The sequence below is a fragment of the Schistocerca gregaria genome, chromosome 1 (genome assembly GCF_023897955.1).
Source record: "Schistocerca gregaria isolate iqSchGreg1 chromosome 1, iqSchGreg1.2, whole genome shotgun sequence".
Lineage (NCBI taxonomy): Eukaryota > Metazoa > Arthropoda > Insecta > Orthoptera > Acrididae > Schistocerca > Schistocerca gregaria.
In genome coordinates, this window is record NC_064920.1 from 182743478 (window position 1) to 182759468 (window position 15991).

At 39.4% G+C, this 15991-nt stretch overlaps 1 protein-coding gene across 5 annotated transcripts in view; it reads right to left on the reverse strand.

Moving 5' to 3' along the window:
* LOC126336310 (uncharacterized) overlaps positions 1–15991 on the reverse strand; it is a 205046-nt gene that overhangs the window by 27399 nt on the left and 161656 nt on the right. The gene's annotated exons all lie outside the window — the stretch shown is intronic.

A 15991-nucleotide genomic window follows, 5' to 3' on the forward strand; every position in this document is an offset into this window, starting at 1 on the left:
GTCACTTTTGCTAAACAGAGAAATCTTCCTACCTTTTTTAATATTTCTATTTATGGCTGAAATCATCAATGCAGTAACCGCTTTATGATCGCTGATTCCCTGTTCTGTGTTAACTGTTTCAAATAGTTCGGGTCTGTTTGTCACCAGAAGGTCTAATATGTTATCACCACGAGTCGGTTCTCTGCTTAACTGCTCAAAGTAGTTTTCAGGTAAAGCACTTTAAAAAAAATTCACTGGATTCTTTGCCCCTGCCACCCGTTATGAACGTTTGAGTTTCACAGTCTATATCCGGCAAATTAAAATCTCCACCCAGAACTATAACATGGTTGGGAAATCTACTCGAAATATTTTCCAAATTATCCTTCAGGTGCTCAGCCACAACAGCTGCTGAACCAGGGGGCCTATAGAGACATCAAATTACCAAGTCTGAGCCAGCTTTAACCATGACCATCACCCAAATTATTTCACATTTCAGATCTCCGTCAATTTCCTTTGATACTATTGCACTTCTTATCGCTATAAACACCGTCCAGCCTGTCTCTGCGGTATACATTCCAATCTGAGTTAGGATTTCATTACTGTTTACGTCTGGTTTCAGCCAACTTTCTGTCCCTAGTACTATATGAGCATTGTGACTGTTTATTAATGAGTGCAGTTCTGGGACCTTTCTATAGACGCTCCTGCAATTTACTATTAGCACATTAATATTGTTATTATAGTGCTATAATGAGTTTTTCCTTTAGAGTGGGTCAAAGACAACTACAGTGCAAATTGAGAGAAACAGTGCCTAAGACAAGACGATTTCTTGATGCGACTGCATGTTGAGGATGCATTGACTGAGCCCTCAGCTGTGTTACTCATTTTGTAGAGGAAAAAGAATCTCACAAATAGTAAAAAAATATCCATATCTATATTTGCAGACCAGTTTCAGAAAATTATCCACAAGTGCAATATTAATAGCTATTTATTATTAATGACCTCTCAGACAACATAAACAACAACATGTTTCACAGATAACCTGTTTATATATAATGAAATACTATCTGATAAGCTGCAAAAATATCCAGGAAGATATTTACAAAATTTTAAATTGGTGCAAAGAATGGCAACATAGTTTTAATCAAGGGCACACACAGTGGGGGAGGAGGAGACAGTTGCCGCCCCCCCCCCCCCCTCCCAAAAAGGATGAGCTCCAAAAACTGAACTCACATGCTGCCAAGTTACACAGACAACTACATCAATTTTGTATAAGTTTGAAGTAAGAAAAAAAGAAAAAAAAGGAACTTGTAATGAACTTAGAATGATCGCATATGCTCAGGTATTGCAGAAGTCACACTTTGGTTCATTGGTGGGATACCAAGAAAGTGAAATTAGTGTACAAAGGAGATTGCTTAGAAGATTCTACCTATTCTAGAATATGGTTCAAGTGTGTGAGACCCATACCAATTTGCACTGACAAGTGATACTGAATGTATACAAAGAAGAGCACTGGAGAGCACAATGAAAATGTTGAAAACCTGAAGTGGAAGGTCCTTGAAGACAAGATGTTAATTATCTAGCAAAATCTTACTTCTGAGGTTTCAAAAACCAGTATTATGGGACTAATTAAGAATACTCTTCAGCCACTATGTAGTGCTCCAATAGCAAACACAAAGATGACATTAGCCTAATTACAGTGAGTGCAGAGGCATTTAAACAGTCATTCCATACACGAATGGAACAGAAAGAAACCCTAATGTGAGGTACAACACCAAATACCATGTCATCCATTTCTCAGTTGTAAACATGCCAATAAGAGGGCTGAATTTAACGCAGAGCTGTAGTTTTAATCAAAACTTGAAGTTACACTACAAGCAATACTGAAAAATTCTTCATGGGCAAAGATACACACACAGCAATGACTATTTGGATCATTATAGGCAAGAAACAAACTCTGTAAGACAAATGATAATCAACCCTCAGATGACAGTACCCATGAGGTAGATGATATTACATTCAAATTACTGTCGATTTCAGTCAATGGATTCTTCCCAACAATAGATGAAAACATAGGGAGAAAAAATAGAACACTGAAACCAGACTAATGAGATACATTTATACAGACATTGACTAATATATGAGAAGAAATCAATTTTGTCAAAACAACTACCAAAGGTATTACAACAACCATTAGGTCACTGAAAACCAATAAGCCTTCTATTAAAAATGAAGAAATTACTCCAGCTGTATTTAAGGTGTCGATTTTATTTTGGCAAATAGTTTCAACATTGTAACATCATCATGATGTTACAATGTTGAAACTAGTTGCCAAAATAAAATCGACACCTTAAATACAGCTGGAGGAATTTCTTCATTTTTAATATAAATTTATGCCAGCTGACATTCATTTCAACTATGGATGTACGAAGACGAAGTCTTCTGGTTATGAACGCAATGCAACTAAGGTATTGGAATACTGTGCTGAGTTTATGCATGGCCTCCTTACGTTACTTTTGTAATCAGTTGATGTGTGAAAATATGGTCCCCAAAAGACCAAAATACGCAGTAGTAGCACCTGTTCGTAAAAGAGGAGATAAACAAGAGACCGAACCATGGGATCTGTCTACTTCTTTATGTGTTCTCACTCAGTTTTTGGAGAACGTAGATTACAACGGAATATTGGATCATGCTTCTTAATATAACATGTTAACAGTAGCTCAATTTGGCTATTGTAATAGCTTCTCAACAGAGATATTGATATAAATTATGATCTCTGTCCTGATAAATAAACAAGAAAAATGCTTACTGGTATTTTTTGTGATATTGCTAAGGTTTTGACTGTGCAGATCAGTGGTTTGAAAACATTTTTGTTTCCAATGCGCTTAATGTACGTATCACAGTTTGTCTGCAGCACTCTAAGTCAAAACACTCGCCTGTACAACATAGCTGAATTGTGAAACTAATGTGATTAGATATGGTTAGCTTACTTCAAAAATATCATAATAAATGAAACACATTTTCTGTAATTCACAAGCAATTTATTGAAAAAAATTATCATTAATATAATTGATGGGATGTATAAAATTCTTGTTCACTACATAGCTTTCCCAGATCTCAGAATCAAAGCTGACAGAGTTTCCCTCATGTCCCTTCTCACATTACTCTTAATATATAACCTTTACTATTTGTTACAGTGACCACCAAAAACACAGATTTGCACACATTTAAAGTTGTCAGGAGAACAAATATTTGATGAGCCATACCAATGAACAGTGGATATCCACTTTTTACTGATATGTAAAAATCATTAATTCCAAGTTACCTACCTGTATTTTCACTGTACCACTGCATGATAACTAAAGTAAAATAAGGTTGAGCTTTGCTCTTACTGAACCTTGAATTCATACAAATTTTTTGATACTATCGGCTTGAAAATAATTTTTAAATAATTTGATATTCTGTGATTAGTGATTTTCAAACAAGATTTTATATTGCAAGACAAATCTACTTAACAGGGTATTACTAACTGGCACAACAAGGAAAAATAAACAGTTATACCATCTTCTTAAATTCTTTTTACCAATGGTTGTAACCTTTTCTGAAAGCTGAATCTTGTAGATTCATTTGTGTGTGTGTGTGTGTGTGTGTGTGTGTGTGTGTGTGTGTGTTTTGAATCCTCACAGGAAGATAGTCCAGCCACTTAAGTTTTCAAAAATATCACATAAATATGCTAGTTTAATTTTTTTTATCTAATTCACCTCAAGTATTTGTTAGACTCCTGGTTGCCTTCCTCAAGAAAAGTGTATATTTCTTGCCATAATTGTAACACGTGAGATATTACACCGCCATAAGTGCTGTCCTGAATAGCAGTAATACAACATATTTGGCTTCCATATTTCCTGAACAACACTGCATATCTAGCTGACTTTTTTTTTTAAATACAGGGCCTAGTTTACTATATTCACCACACTTTCTATGACTAGATTCAGTGGCGAACTTAAGATAAGTTAATAGGAGTTCTTCCCTGTTAATAATGCCATAAGCGCATACTGTTGTAGGTGTCTGGTATTGGAATATTTTTGTGGCATCCATGGTGCTACAGTGCACAGTTCAGGAACCCATAAAGTTCTACTGGAGAAACTACGATGTTACGTTGTCAAAGGCATTTTTTTCACATGGTCCAAGTCATATCTTAATAATAGACGAGAGTGTCACATTAACAAATGATATCACAGGAATGAAACTAAATACAGAGATAGGAAACATAAATATGGTTTATGACAAGGTTCAGTGCTTGGCCTACTACTGTTCTTGATCTACAGAAATGATTTATAGGTGCTTTTATAGAGCTCTTCAAAAATAGCCAAGTTTTCTGATGACAACTCTCCTGACAGAAGGCCCCATTACATTCACAACAGGTATAGCCAGGAGATTATTGGAACAGCAACTGATCCGCAGCATACATATTGACCCTTAATACGAGGGCGAGTCAAATGAAAACCTTAAAAACTTTTTTACTGTGCAGAAGTGGTACAAAGCTGTATCACTTTTCAACATAATCTCCCCCACGCTCAATGCAAGTCCTCCAGTGCTTACAAAGTGCATAAATTCCTTTAGAAAAAAATTCTTTTGGTAGTCCGCACACCACTCGTGTACCGCGTGGTGTAGCTCTTCATCAGAATGGAACTTCTTTCCTCCCATTGCATCTTTCAGTGGTCCAAACATAGGGAAATCACTTGGGGCAAGGTCTGGTGAGTATGGTGGAAGAGGAAGACACTCAAAATGCAGGTCTGTGATTGTTGCAACTGTTGTACAGGCAGTGTGGGGCCTCCATTGTCATGTTGCAAAAGGACACCTGCTGACAGCAATCCACGTCGCTTTGATTTGATTGCAGGCTGCAGATGATATTTTAAGACATCTGTGTATGATGCACTCGTGACAGTCGTCCGTCTAGGCATGTAATGCTCCAAAATGATGCCTTTTTCGTCCCAAAAGAGAGTCAGCAAAACCTTCGCTGCTGATGGTTCTGTTCAAAACTTCTTTGGTTTTGATGATGAGGAATGGCGCCATTCCTTGCTCGCTCTCTTCATTTCCGGTTGGTGGAAAAGAACCCAGGTTTTGTCCCCAGTAACGATTCTCACAAGGAAGCTATCACCTTCTCGTTCAAAGAGCCGAAGAAGTTCTTCACAAGCATCAACATGTCATTCTCTCATTTTAGGAGTCTGGCACCCATCTTGCAGACACTTTGTGAAACTGCAGCACATCATACACAAGGTGGTGTGCTGACCCACGACTAATCTGTAAACATGCTGCATGTCATTCAGTGTCAATCAGCAGTTTTCCTTCACTATTGCTTCATCTGCTGCAATGTTCTGTGGAGTCACAACTCATTGTGCCTGACCTGGATGAGGAGCATCTTCCACTGAAGTCACACCATTTGCGAACTTCCTACTTCATTCAGGCAGGTCACTAATGTTCAACCTAAAATGAAAAATCAAAAGATATTGTGGCTTAACAAATCCCCCATTTTTGAGAAGACTGCCCCTAAAGAATACAATGCACAACTGACTCAGAACTGACAGGATCGGTAGATAATTGAAAACAGAATATTTTCATCATTATATATGGGTTCCTCAAATGCATGTTTTCCTTGGAATCAATTAACCAAACTGTGCAATCTTGAACATGACTTGATATTAAGCAACCTTATTTAAGTTTTAATGAAGAGTAAAAATAGCCAAACGGTTGGACAAATTTTAGTGCATTGACTTGGTTTCAATATCAATTAGGATATGTTTGCAGTTTTTACCCTTCACTTAAGAAAACTGTTACAATTTCCACTTATATATCTGTAAAACACAGATCAATGAAATAAAGTGAACAAGATATCTGGCTGAGAAGCAGAGAGCATGGGTTCACTTCCCAAAAGCATTTTGCATACTTCCTTTTTCGTTTTTATTTTTCCCGTGTCAAAATTGGTAGGAAGAGGAGAGTTAATAACTTAAGTAAGACAATAAGAAATAATACCATGGTAGGCAAGTAAACGTCTCAAACAACTTGAATTCTGAGTCAGGCTGTTGTGAATTTGTCACAGAGGACCACAGGTACCCAACTGCATGACATTTGTTTACTGCCAGGTGTGGGACAGAACATTATTTCAAAGCTTGAAAACTGCAATGTACTTATGGAAACCCAGCAGGAATTGCCCAGATGCAGTGACTGATAGCATAATTCATGATCAACTAACAGCACTGATTTTTCAGGCAATTTTATCGTATGTGTGGTACACATAATTCCAAGAACAGAAATATTTTAAACTGTATCATACTGTAAGAGACAAACAACAATATGGCCACAATGAACCAAAGTTTATTCTTCCCCACATACAAGTGAACAATAGCTGTGAACACAGACACAAATGTAGAAACAATTCAGATATTCATAAAAGCAGTTGCTGACAGTAAGCATAAATACAATATGAGAATGTGTCCCAGCTGCAGTGCACTTATGAAGTGGAGAGATCTGGTAGACAGCATGGCGGATGTCTTATGTGTACAAGTCACATGGCCCACCGCATGGGGCCTCAAGTGGCCAAACTGTCCAGATGCCTTTGGTTGAGTATTTGGAGTACAGACAGCTGCGTGGTGCCACGGTTTCTATCTAAGTATTATACATCAATGGCCTCTGCAGTAGATGCCAGAGGCAGAGGCGGAAGGAAATTCTGGGCTGGAACCAATGAGTAGAGGTGAAAGTGGCACAGTTGCAGACACCCCCGGGAGCTGCTTCCCCACAAAGTACCATAAGAGAGAACCAGCAACAAGGGCACTCAATGTCAAGATCCATGACGAACTGGGCTGGCCGCTTGGTTGAGGGTGCTGGTGTTTAAGGATCCAAAATCACCAGCCTAGCTGGCAGTAAAAATTCTGGTGGCAGTGAAGCATCATGAGAAGGCTCGGCAGCAGACACCAGGGGGGCAGGACCACAAAGGACACATAGGAGGAGGCGACAACTACAAGGAGAGCAGGACCACCACCACCACAGCACGGATGCCCTGGGAGGCTGGACAGGCAGAGAGAGGAGGTGGATCCACAGCCTTCGCTGTTCCACGGGGAAACAGCTGGTCATGATGGCACATCACTGGCACACACCGTACAGTGGTGGCTGGCTCAGCAGCTGTGGACTGTGGCCATAATCCACTTTGGTTGGCAGCTAAACTCCCAAGCCCAGACCATGAATGAGGAGAAAAACAACGACAAGGGCTGTGGCAAAGGGTGTTGGTGGGGCAGCATGAACGTTGCAAACAAGACATTCCACCTAGCTGTTAGATTGGGGGTGAAAAGGAGGAGGAGCAGTCACATGGTGAATTCCTTGATGGGTGCAGAAATCATGGAAGGCCTGAGACACAAGCTGTGGACCACTACCTGTCACAAGTATAAAACAATATGTCAACAGATAAAAACTTTGGATTGCACCTGAATCATAGCAGCAGTTGACATTGAAGAACAGCAGATAACATATGGAAACAATGAAGAAGTATCAACAACAAACCATCATCAAGAATTTACGAAGGGTCCCATGAAATCAACATGGATGTGTTCCCACAGATGTTGGGCACCACACTGAGAGCTGTCCCAAACAAGATGTATAACCGTACTGTCAACGCCAGGTGAAAACACATGGCAACGGGCCAATAACTTAGTATACGACAGCCCCCATTGTTCCTGATCAAGGAGCTGAAGCACCCTGCCACAGGTTGGCTGGGATCACGACTGCAGTTGACAGCCCATCCGCAGCTAAGAGAACTACATCATCAAATACAGAAAGGCAGTAACAGAGGGCATAATAGTTATGCAAAGGATCAGAAGCCTTGCACGGAGGCCCATCTGGCCAACCGTGCCAAACAAGGTGAACAAATTGAAGCAAAACTGAAACAGCAATTATAGCTGATGTGATCCAGGGGCCCATAACAGGAAACACTTCCACTGTAAGTTGCGCCTCAACACCAAAGTGAAAACAAATGAGTTCATCCTGATCAAAAGTAGGATCCAACTCCATTAGAAGACAGGGCAGAACATCAGCATGTCACGCTTTAGGTTGAAAATGTATTTCATAGTTTAGAGAGACAGAAACAAGGCCCAACGATGGAGATAATTAGGGTTGGTTGGTTGGTTTGAGGTATAAAGGGACCAAACTACAGCATCATCAGTCCCAGAGATAATTAGGGCTTGTGGTCAGTAATGAGGTGGAACTTAGACCCGTACAAGAACACATTAAATGTTTTGAGGACTTATACGATAGTAACCACTTTCTTTTCAATCTGAGAGTAGCGCTGCTCAGCAGAGTTGAACATTTTTGACACGTAAGCTATTGGGTGTTGGGAACCACCCTCATACTGATGTGAGAAACGGCCCCGAGTCCATACTGAGAAGCTAAATCCTATTGGAAAGTAGCCGAACATTGCGCTGAATGTAATTTAGATTTCAAAAGTATGAACACGCATTCACAGGCTAGCATCCACTCAAAAATAATGTTCTTGTGGAGCAACTTGTGGAGGTCAAGACCCAATGTGGCTGCACCTGGAATAAATTTATGACAGTAAGCAATTTTACCTAAAAATGTGTGGAGTTCTTTGACATTTATACGGAGAGGAGGGCTGCGGCCATGGCGACATGATGACGTAAAGCAACGTGAAACCCCCAATACACAATGGACAGCTGAAAAAAGTGTGACTCAGCCAAGTTGCATTTCATCCCTGCATTACGTAAGACCAAGAACAAGATGCATAGGTTACATAAGTGCTCTTCCGTGGATGCACCTGTCATGACGATGTCATCGAGACAGTTGATGCACCACGGAATGGATACTGTCAATTGTTGCAAGACGTGCTGAAAAATTGCCAGGGCATTAGCCACACCAAATGGGAGGAACTGATATTAGTGCAATTGACCAGTCGGCTTCTTAACAATCATGAGGGGGTAGACCACTCACTCATTGTAATTGGTTGTATGACCCCCAACAAAGTCATCCTGTTCAACTCTGACTTCACTTGATCGTGTGAAGCCACTGGAATAGGATGTGCACAGGAAAAGTGTGGCTGTGCTGTAGGTTTCACAGTAATGTGACGTACAAAATTAGTGGCACAACTTAATCCATCCAAGAAAAGAGATGAGAACTCAGAACATGCTGCTGGTAAGGGACCTACTTGGAAATGAGGTGCACCATATCCAAAATGGAAAAACAAAAAGCACTGAAAGCATCCAGACTAAATAAATGTCAGTACCAGCACCATCCGCTACTACAGAAAAAGTCAAAGAATGAACCACAGACTTATACACAGTGAGAGCCATAAATTGCTCCAAAACTGGAACATCTACTTGTTGTAACTCACCAAATGCCGGAGATCCCAAATCCACATGTGCACCTGTCATGCTGCACGAACAGTATGGACATAATAAGAGTGTAGAGTGCCGTCATTGCTGTAGCTTTTGTTGTTGTTTGGCACATCACTGCCCAGAACTGACTGATGCCCCATGACCATGGTGATGTCAGGTCGAGCCTCAATCTGTTCACCAGCAGTATGAAATACTTCAAAAGATTGAGCAATATTAAACACTTTAGCCAAAGATGGATTCTCACAATGCAGTGCATGCTGATGCACCTCCTTGTCAGGAGCCAACCGAACGATCGTGTCACAGACCATAGACTCAGCACAGGAGTCATGATGAGCATAGGTAACAAACTGACATTAGTGACTGATGCCCTGGAGTTCAGATACCCAAAGCCAGGAAGACTTGAGGGGCCGTTTATGACAATAGCCGCAATGGCATGCGTGCATTTAAGGTGACAATCTGACTATAACTTACACATTTTGTTGAACAAAAGCAATGCAGGTTCCTGGAGTGGGACTAACTAGCACAACAACTGGTAGATTCGAGAACTCCAAAAAAAGGAACAAAGCCTTAGATATTCTTGCATCAGTGACACCAAAAGCGAGGAGGTGTTTCCGAGACCTCCCAGTCTTTGGCCGCACCATCATAAGGGGCAACGGTGTGGCAGGTATGCCACTCACACGCAGTCCTGCTTCGTCAATGTGGCTGACAAACTCATGATAGCAATCGCAAAAACCTGTTGCTGCTTGAGGTGATACTGGAGCACTGCCTTCATAGACAGATAAACTGAAGAAACAATCACATAGACTGAGCACTGGGAAGTGAACACCATGCTTGTCACGAATTGTATTGTACTGTAAGACACATACAAGCAAACAACTGTTGAGGACAAACACATAGAAACAGTCCAGGTGTTGTTACTGACAATAAGTATGAACACAACATGCCAGCTGCACTCTGATTATAACGAGGATTCCTTTAGTAGATGATGAAGCGGATATCATGCTGTGTGCACAAGTCATGTTGCCCATCACATGCTCTGGTGGCTGGTCTGCACAAATGCCATTGGTGGAACATTAAAGTGCTCCACACCGGTATCCTGGTGTCATGGCGTGTATCCAAGGGTTACAGGGTTATAGCATAAACGTAACCCAAGTCTGTTTCCTACAAATCTTCAGGAGAAACAATGTAGTTGTGCTTATTTACACGTCTACCTAATGGTCTTTCTACATAATAATAAGAGACATTAGGGTGAACTGCAAAATACAAGTAACCACAATGACAGAAGTATGAACACTGAACATAAGGACTAAACATTGCCGTCTTGGAATTAGAATGGAGTTTCATATTCCTGTTATATGTACAGTGAGTTGCTGGAGAATGTCAGACAAGACACTGCAAATCCACATACATTCAAAACTAAGGAAAATCAGTAACTTATTAGACACTCCTCCTATAATTAATCAGATACTTGCACTCAAAGCATGTAAATTCCAGTTTAAATTTATGTGGGTGCTAGACTGGTACATGGACAGCTATAGAGTCATTTATTGTCAAGTGATATGGACTCTACCAACTACAATTTTGTTGAAATATTTACAGAATATACCTAAGGTACCTACATGAATTTCTGCCAAGCACCAACTGTAATTTAATTATCAATACTAGAGCCTTTTGCAGAAGACACACTTTCTGCCAAACATGAAAATGTGAAAGAGGTTTGTGCATTTGGCAAGCGATTGTTCCTGAGCTATATGAATTAGGATCCTGTAACAGCTAACCCGACAGCTTTTTGTACAGAATACAGAAATAGCATACATGAATATCAGAAAGCAATACCTGTGGCACAATATTTCTTCAAACTAACTCAAATACATTGTCATAACACATCTACCCTATATTTTAACAAGGAATATGCTGCGAGTGAAAGGCACTGGAAGCACATTCATTCGTCAGTGCAAAACTCAAACAATGGAAAATCCAGGGTGGAATGTAACAATACTGTGATAAGGAAAGTTGCTAGTCACCATATAGTGGAGATGCTGAATCGCAGTTAGGCACAACAAAAAGACTGTCACAAATATGGCTTTTGGCCAGTATGGCCTTTGTCAAAATTAGATGACAAACACACACATACATACTCGTGCAATTGCAACACAACACAACTGAGGCCATAGTTGCTTGAGACTGCAGAGTGTGTGTGTGTGTGTGTGTGTGTGTGTGTGTGTGTGGGTGGGTGGGTGAGTGGACGCGCATGAGCGTGCATGAGAATGTACGTGTGTGTTTGTCGTCTAATTTTGACGAAGGCCTTACTGGCTGAAAGCTATTATTTGTCACAGTCTTTTTGTTGCTCATATCTGTTACTCAGCATCTCATTTGGCAGTTCACTGTTTGTCTGCAAGTTAGAAAATTAGTGAATTTTGAACTTTCCTACCAATGTATTCTCCATATTATCAGCCTAAAACTTTCCAGAAATACAAAACGGCACCTGTATTTTACATCACATATCTTAAAATTGACATAACTGATTTCACAATCACTGGTGCCACGACAAAGAGCACATTCAGATCTATCAGAAACAACTAATTTCATTTTGGTGTCTTTTAGTTAATGCACAAAAATTTGGTACAATCATGGGATTTTATCATTATGTTTAATACTTTCAGTTAATTACATGGTCAATTAAATAATTCTCCCCATTTCCCTTACGAAGCGCATTTGAAGCATTGTTGCTTCATTGTATATTGAACCAGCAAACCATAATTGCTACACATGTATGAGAATTGGCTGTATGTCATCTTCTTCTACCACCTCCTCTCTTTGTCCATCTCTTCCTCCTCCCACACTCTCGTCCATCACCTCCTCCCCTCTCTCTGTCCAATCACACCCTGCCCCTCCCCCTTTTCTCTCTCTCTCTCCATCTGTACCTACCCCTCTCTCCCACATTTCCTCCTATCCTCTCTCTATGTCCATTTCCTTCATCCTCCATCCACCTGTTCCTCCCCTGCTCACTGACCTGGGGCGTGTTTACTGTTACTGCAAACTCATATTCCATAGTAGTAGTCTACTGCACTTGACACACAGTATTCTACTGCACTTGACACGTTCCACATCATAACGGCTACCGTACCATGCGGTTGATCAATGGAACACGCAACCAACTAACTAACTAATCATAAGCTGATAAGCCATAAATACAACTTTCCTCTTTTCTGTGAAAAATGACGGTGAGGAAGAAAACAACAAAGTGCATTGTTGTGTATACAATTTTTGTTCAAAAATATATACATAATAATAAAGAATATGTGTGGGACAAACATTTCTCTGTTTGATTAAATGCTCTACTATCATAATTTTCTTTCTCACAGTCAGTTTTAACAGGAAACATGTATAATAAGGTTTAAAAACATATGTACCGTATATAAATATCCTAACATTGAGTTGGACCTCCTTTCAAACAGCGTAGTGCAGCTACTCAATGTGACTTGGACTCAACAAGTTGCTAGATGCCCCCTGCACAAATACTGAGCCTACTGCCTCTATACCCATCCATAATTTTGTCCACAAACTGACATCTTGATTATCTCCATAAATGTTCGATGAAACTCATGTCAAGTAATCTGGATGGCCAAACCATTTGATCAAATTGTCCAGAATGTTCTTCAAACCAATCACAAACAATTGTGCCCCGGTGACATGGTGCACTGTCATCCCAAAAGATTCAGTTGTCATTTGGGAACATGAAGTCCATGAATGGCTGCAAGTGGTCTCCAAATACCCGAACATAACCATTTCCAATTAATGATCAGTTAGTTGGACCAGAGGACCCAGTCCATTCCATGTAAACACAGCCCACACCATTATGGAGACACCACCAGCTTGCACAGTGCCTTGTTGACACTTGGTCCTATGTCTTTGTGGGGTCTGAACCACAGAAGGTGAGTTACAGCTGATGATGTGCTGTTAACAAAGGCATCCGCACTGGTCATTTGTTGCAATAGCCCATTAATACCAAATTTCGCCACACTGTCCTAACAGTCATCATTTCTGCAGTTATTTCATGTAGTGTTACTTGTCTGTTAGCACTGACAACTATACATGAAAGCCAGTGCTCTCAGTCATTAAGTAAAGGCCACTGGGCACTGCATGGTCTGTGGTGAGGGTAAACATCCAAATTTCGTATCCTCAGTACACTTCTGACACTGCGGATCTCACAATGGTGACTTCCCTAACAATTTCTGAAATGGAATGACCAATGTGTTTATTTCCAAAATACCATTCTGTGTTCAGAGTCTGTTAATTCCCTTCACATTGGAAATCTTTTCATATGAATCAGCTGAGTATAAATGACAGCTCCACCAATGCAAGGCTTTCTTATACCTTATGGATGCGATATTACCGGCGTCTGTGTATGTCCATATCACTATCCCATGACTTTTGTCACCTCAGTGTATATATATTTTTATATTATATATATTAAAAATATATAGCCTATGTCTGTTCAAAAGTTCATTAGAGTACCATGTAAAAATGTGAAGTACATCAGTCAAGCACTTTTTGACATTTTTGGTAACTATGTTAAACAATGGCTTGTCTTTATACAAAGCAAATGGCTTGTCTTTATACAAAGCAATTAAATGTCTACAGTCTGCAAAAGAATATTCTTTAAAGGAATATTCTTTAAACCTTCACTTGCCCTATCTATCTAAAATGAAGTACAAACCAAAACTCACTCACGTAACTGCTATAAAAAATGTGACCTACGCAATGATGGTAAACCAATATCCATGATACCTTCCAACCACAATCCAACACAATTACCAAACATCAACAAGAAAACCTTCAACTGATGAAAACTAACATCACCAATTTCGATATACACAGACAACCAGTGTTTGATTTGTGGCAATACACACCAATACTCCATACCAGTTCTCCTGACAAACAAAATCAGAACCACAGATTCTGAGATGTGGTATGATATAGGTTTATTTTTTACCCAGTAAAATGTATTTTTAAAAGATACAGTAAAGCATTAAAATAATGTCTAAAGAAATCTAATTTTCAAAAACAACCCTCCAGAAGGTCACAATACTGGAAAGACTGTCTTTTTTTTTTAACAAAAATGTGAATATAGGCAATACGATACATACTGCAATACAAAACAAATAAAATCACAAAAAATACTCACAAACAAATTCACTATCATATATCTGGGCTGCTGCCCCCCCCCCCCCCCCAAACACATATGATCTCAGTCACTCTAAATAAATGTAGGAACTTGACCGCAGATAGCATATCTTCACCTGCTGCAAAGAGCAATGACATAAATTTCCATGTCATCTCCATGACCAACAAAAAAAGAAAAATAATATTAAATCTCAAACTGTAAGAAACACATAGCACTAAGAATTCCAAACACAAATTCATCAGCTGCCATAGGAAGAATTAAAGTAACTCACTAAAAACTGGCACAAACTCAATAACGACACACTTGATTCACACAATCAAATGACTTACTAATATATCTAACAAGCAACTTTGAAACACACATATCCAACACAAAAGAGTGCCACCAAAATGTCATCTACAAACATGACAAGATTGTATGTATATATGTTTGTTTGTATGTATGTATGTACTAAAAAACAAAGCACCCCCACAAAGTCACACAATGCAGTTATATCATGGGTCAAACCAGATTGGTGAAATCGAACTTTTCAGGAGAATTTTTACAAAGCTAATATTGTATCATTTTGCATAAAGATTTACATAATAAGAAAATATTTGCTCTCAGATGATCCCGAAATGTTTGATCAGCTAAAATGTATGCTGAAGTCCAACATAAAACCAAACTGAAAACTATGTCCACTGAGTAGGAAAGGCTCTTCTACAAAGAAAATGCCACAGATGTTAGTTCCATTTTAAACAGATGAAGCTCACAAGACCAATATTTCTGAATTTCAGAAATGAGCTTACCAGCAGATGGAATCTCATCACTGAAATTTCAGCTAACTGGTTCAAGAGATAAATAAGGGCTACGCAAACTGAAAGATTCATTATTATGAAAATTGCAATATTTGGCAGACTTGATACTTATGAACTGGAGTAACCTACAGCAAACATCATCTTGATTATTCTGATTGCTACCAAATGATCAAAGAAATTAATGAAGTGTCGAGTACATCCAATCGGCAAGGAAAAATTCACATTCTGGTCCCAATTCCTCAGTGCTGGTCTGTATAGAAGCAGGTCACCTTTCAAAAAGAATGGCAAAAGAAGCATGGGACAAAGTGGGTGACAACCCAAGGTATATATTCAAGCACAATAATTAGTCAAATCTGTTTAGGTGGCACACTATTTTTCCATTCAAGTAGACGGAGAAAAAGTTCAGAAACAAACCAACTTGCAACTGAGAATTTCAAAAGATATCTAAAAGTTTGTGAATTACATGCAAAGTTGTTTGTGACTATAGGTGCAGCTGGTTCACACTCAGCTTGTGTAGGTAGAATGATGAGCACAGTTTGGTATAGTAATTTTTTATATCTAATTCTGATAACACAGTGAAGACATCCGTATGACAGTTTCATTAACTTGCTGATTAGCAAACAGACAGTGCAGTT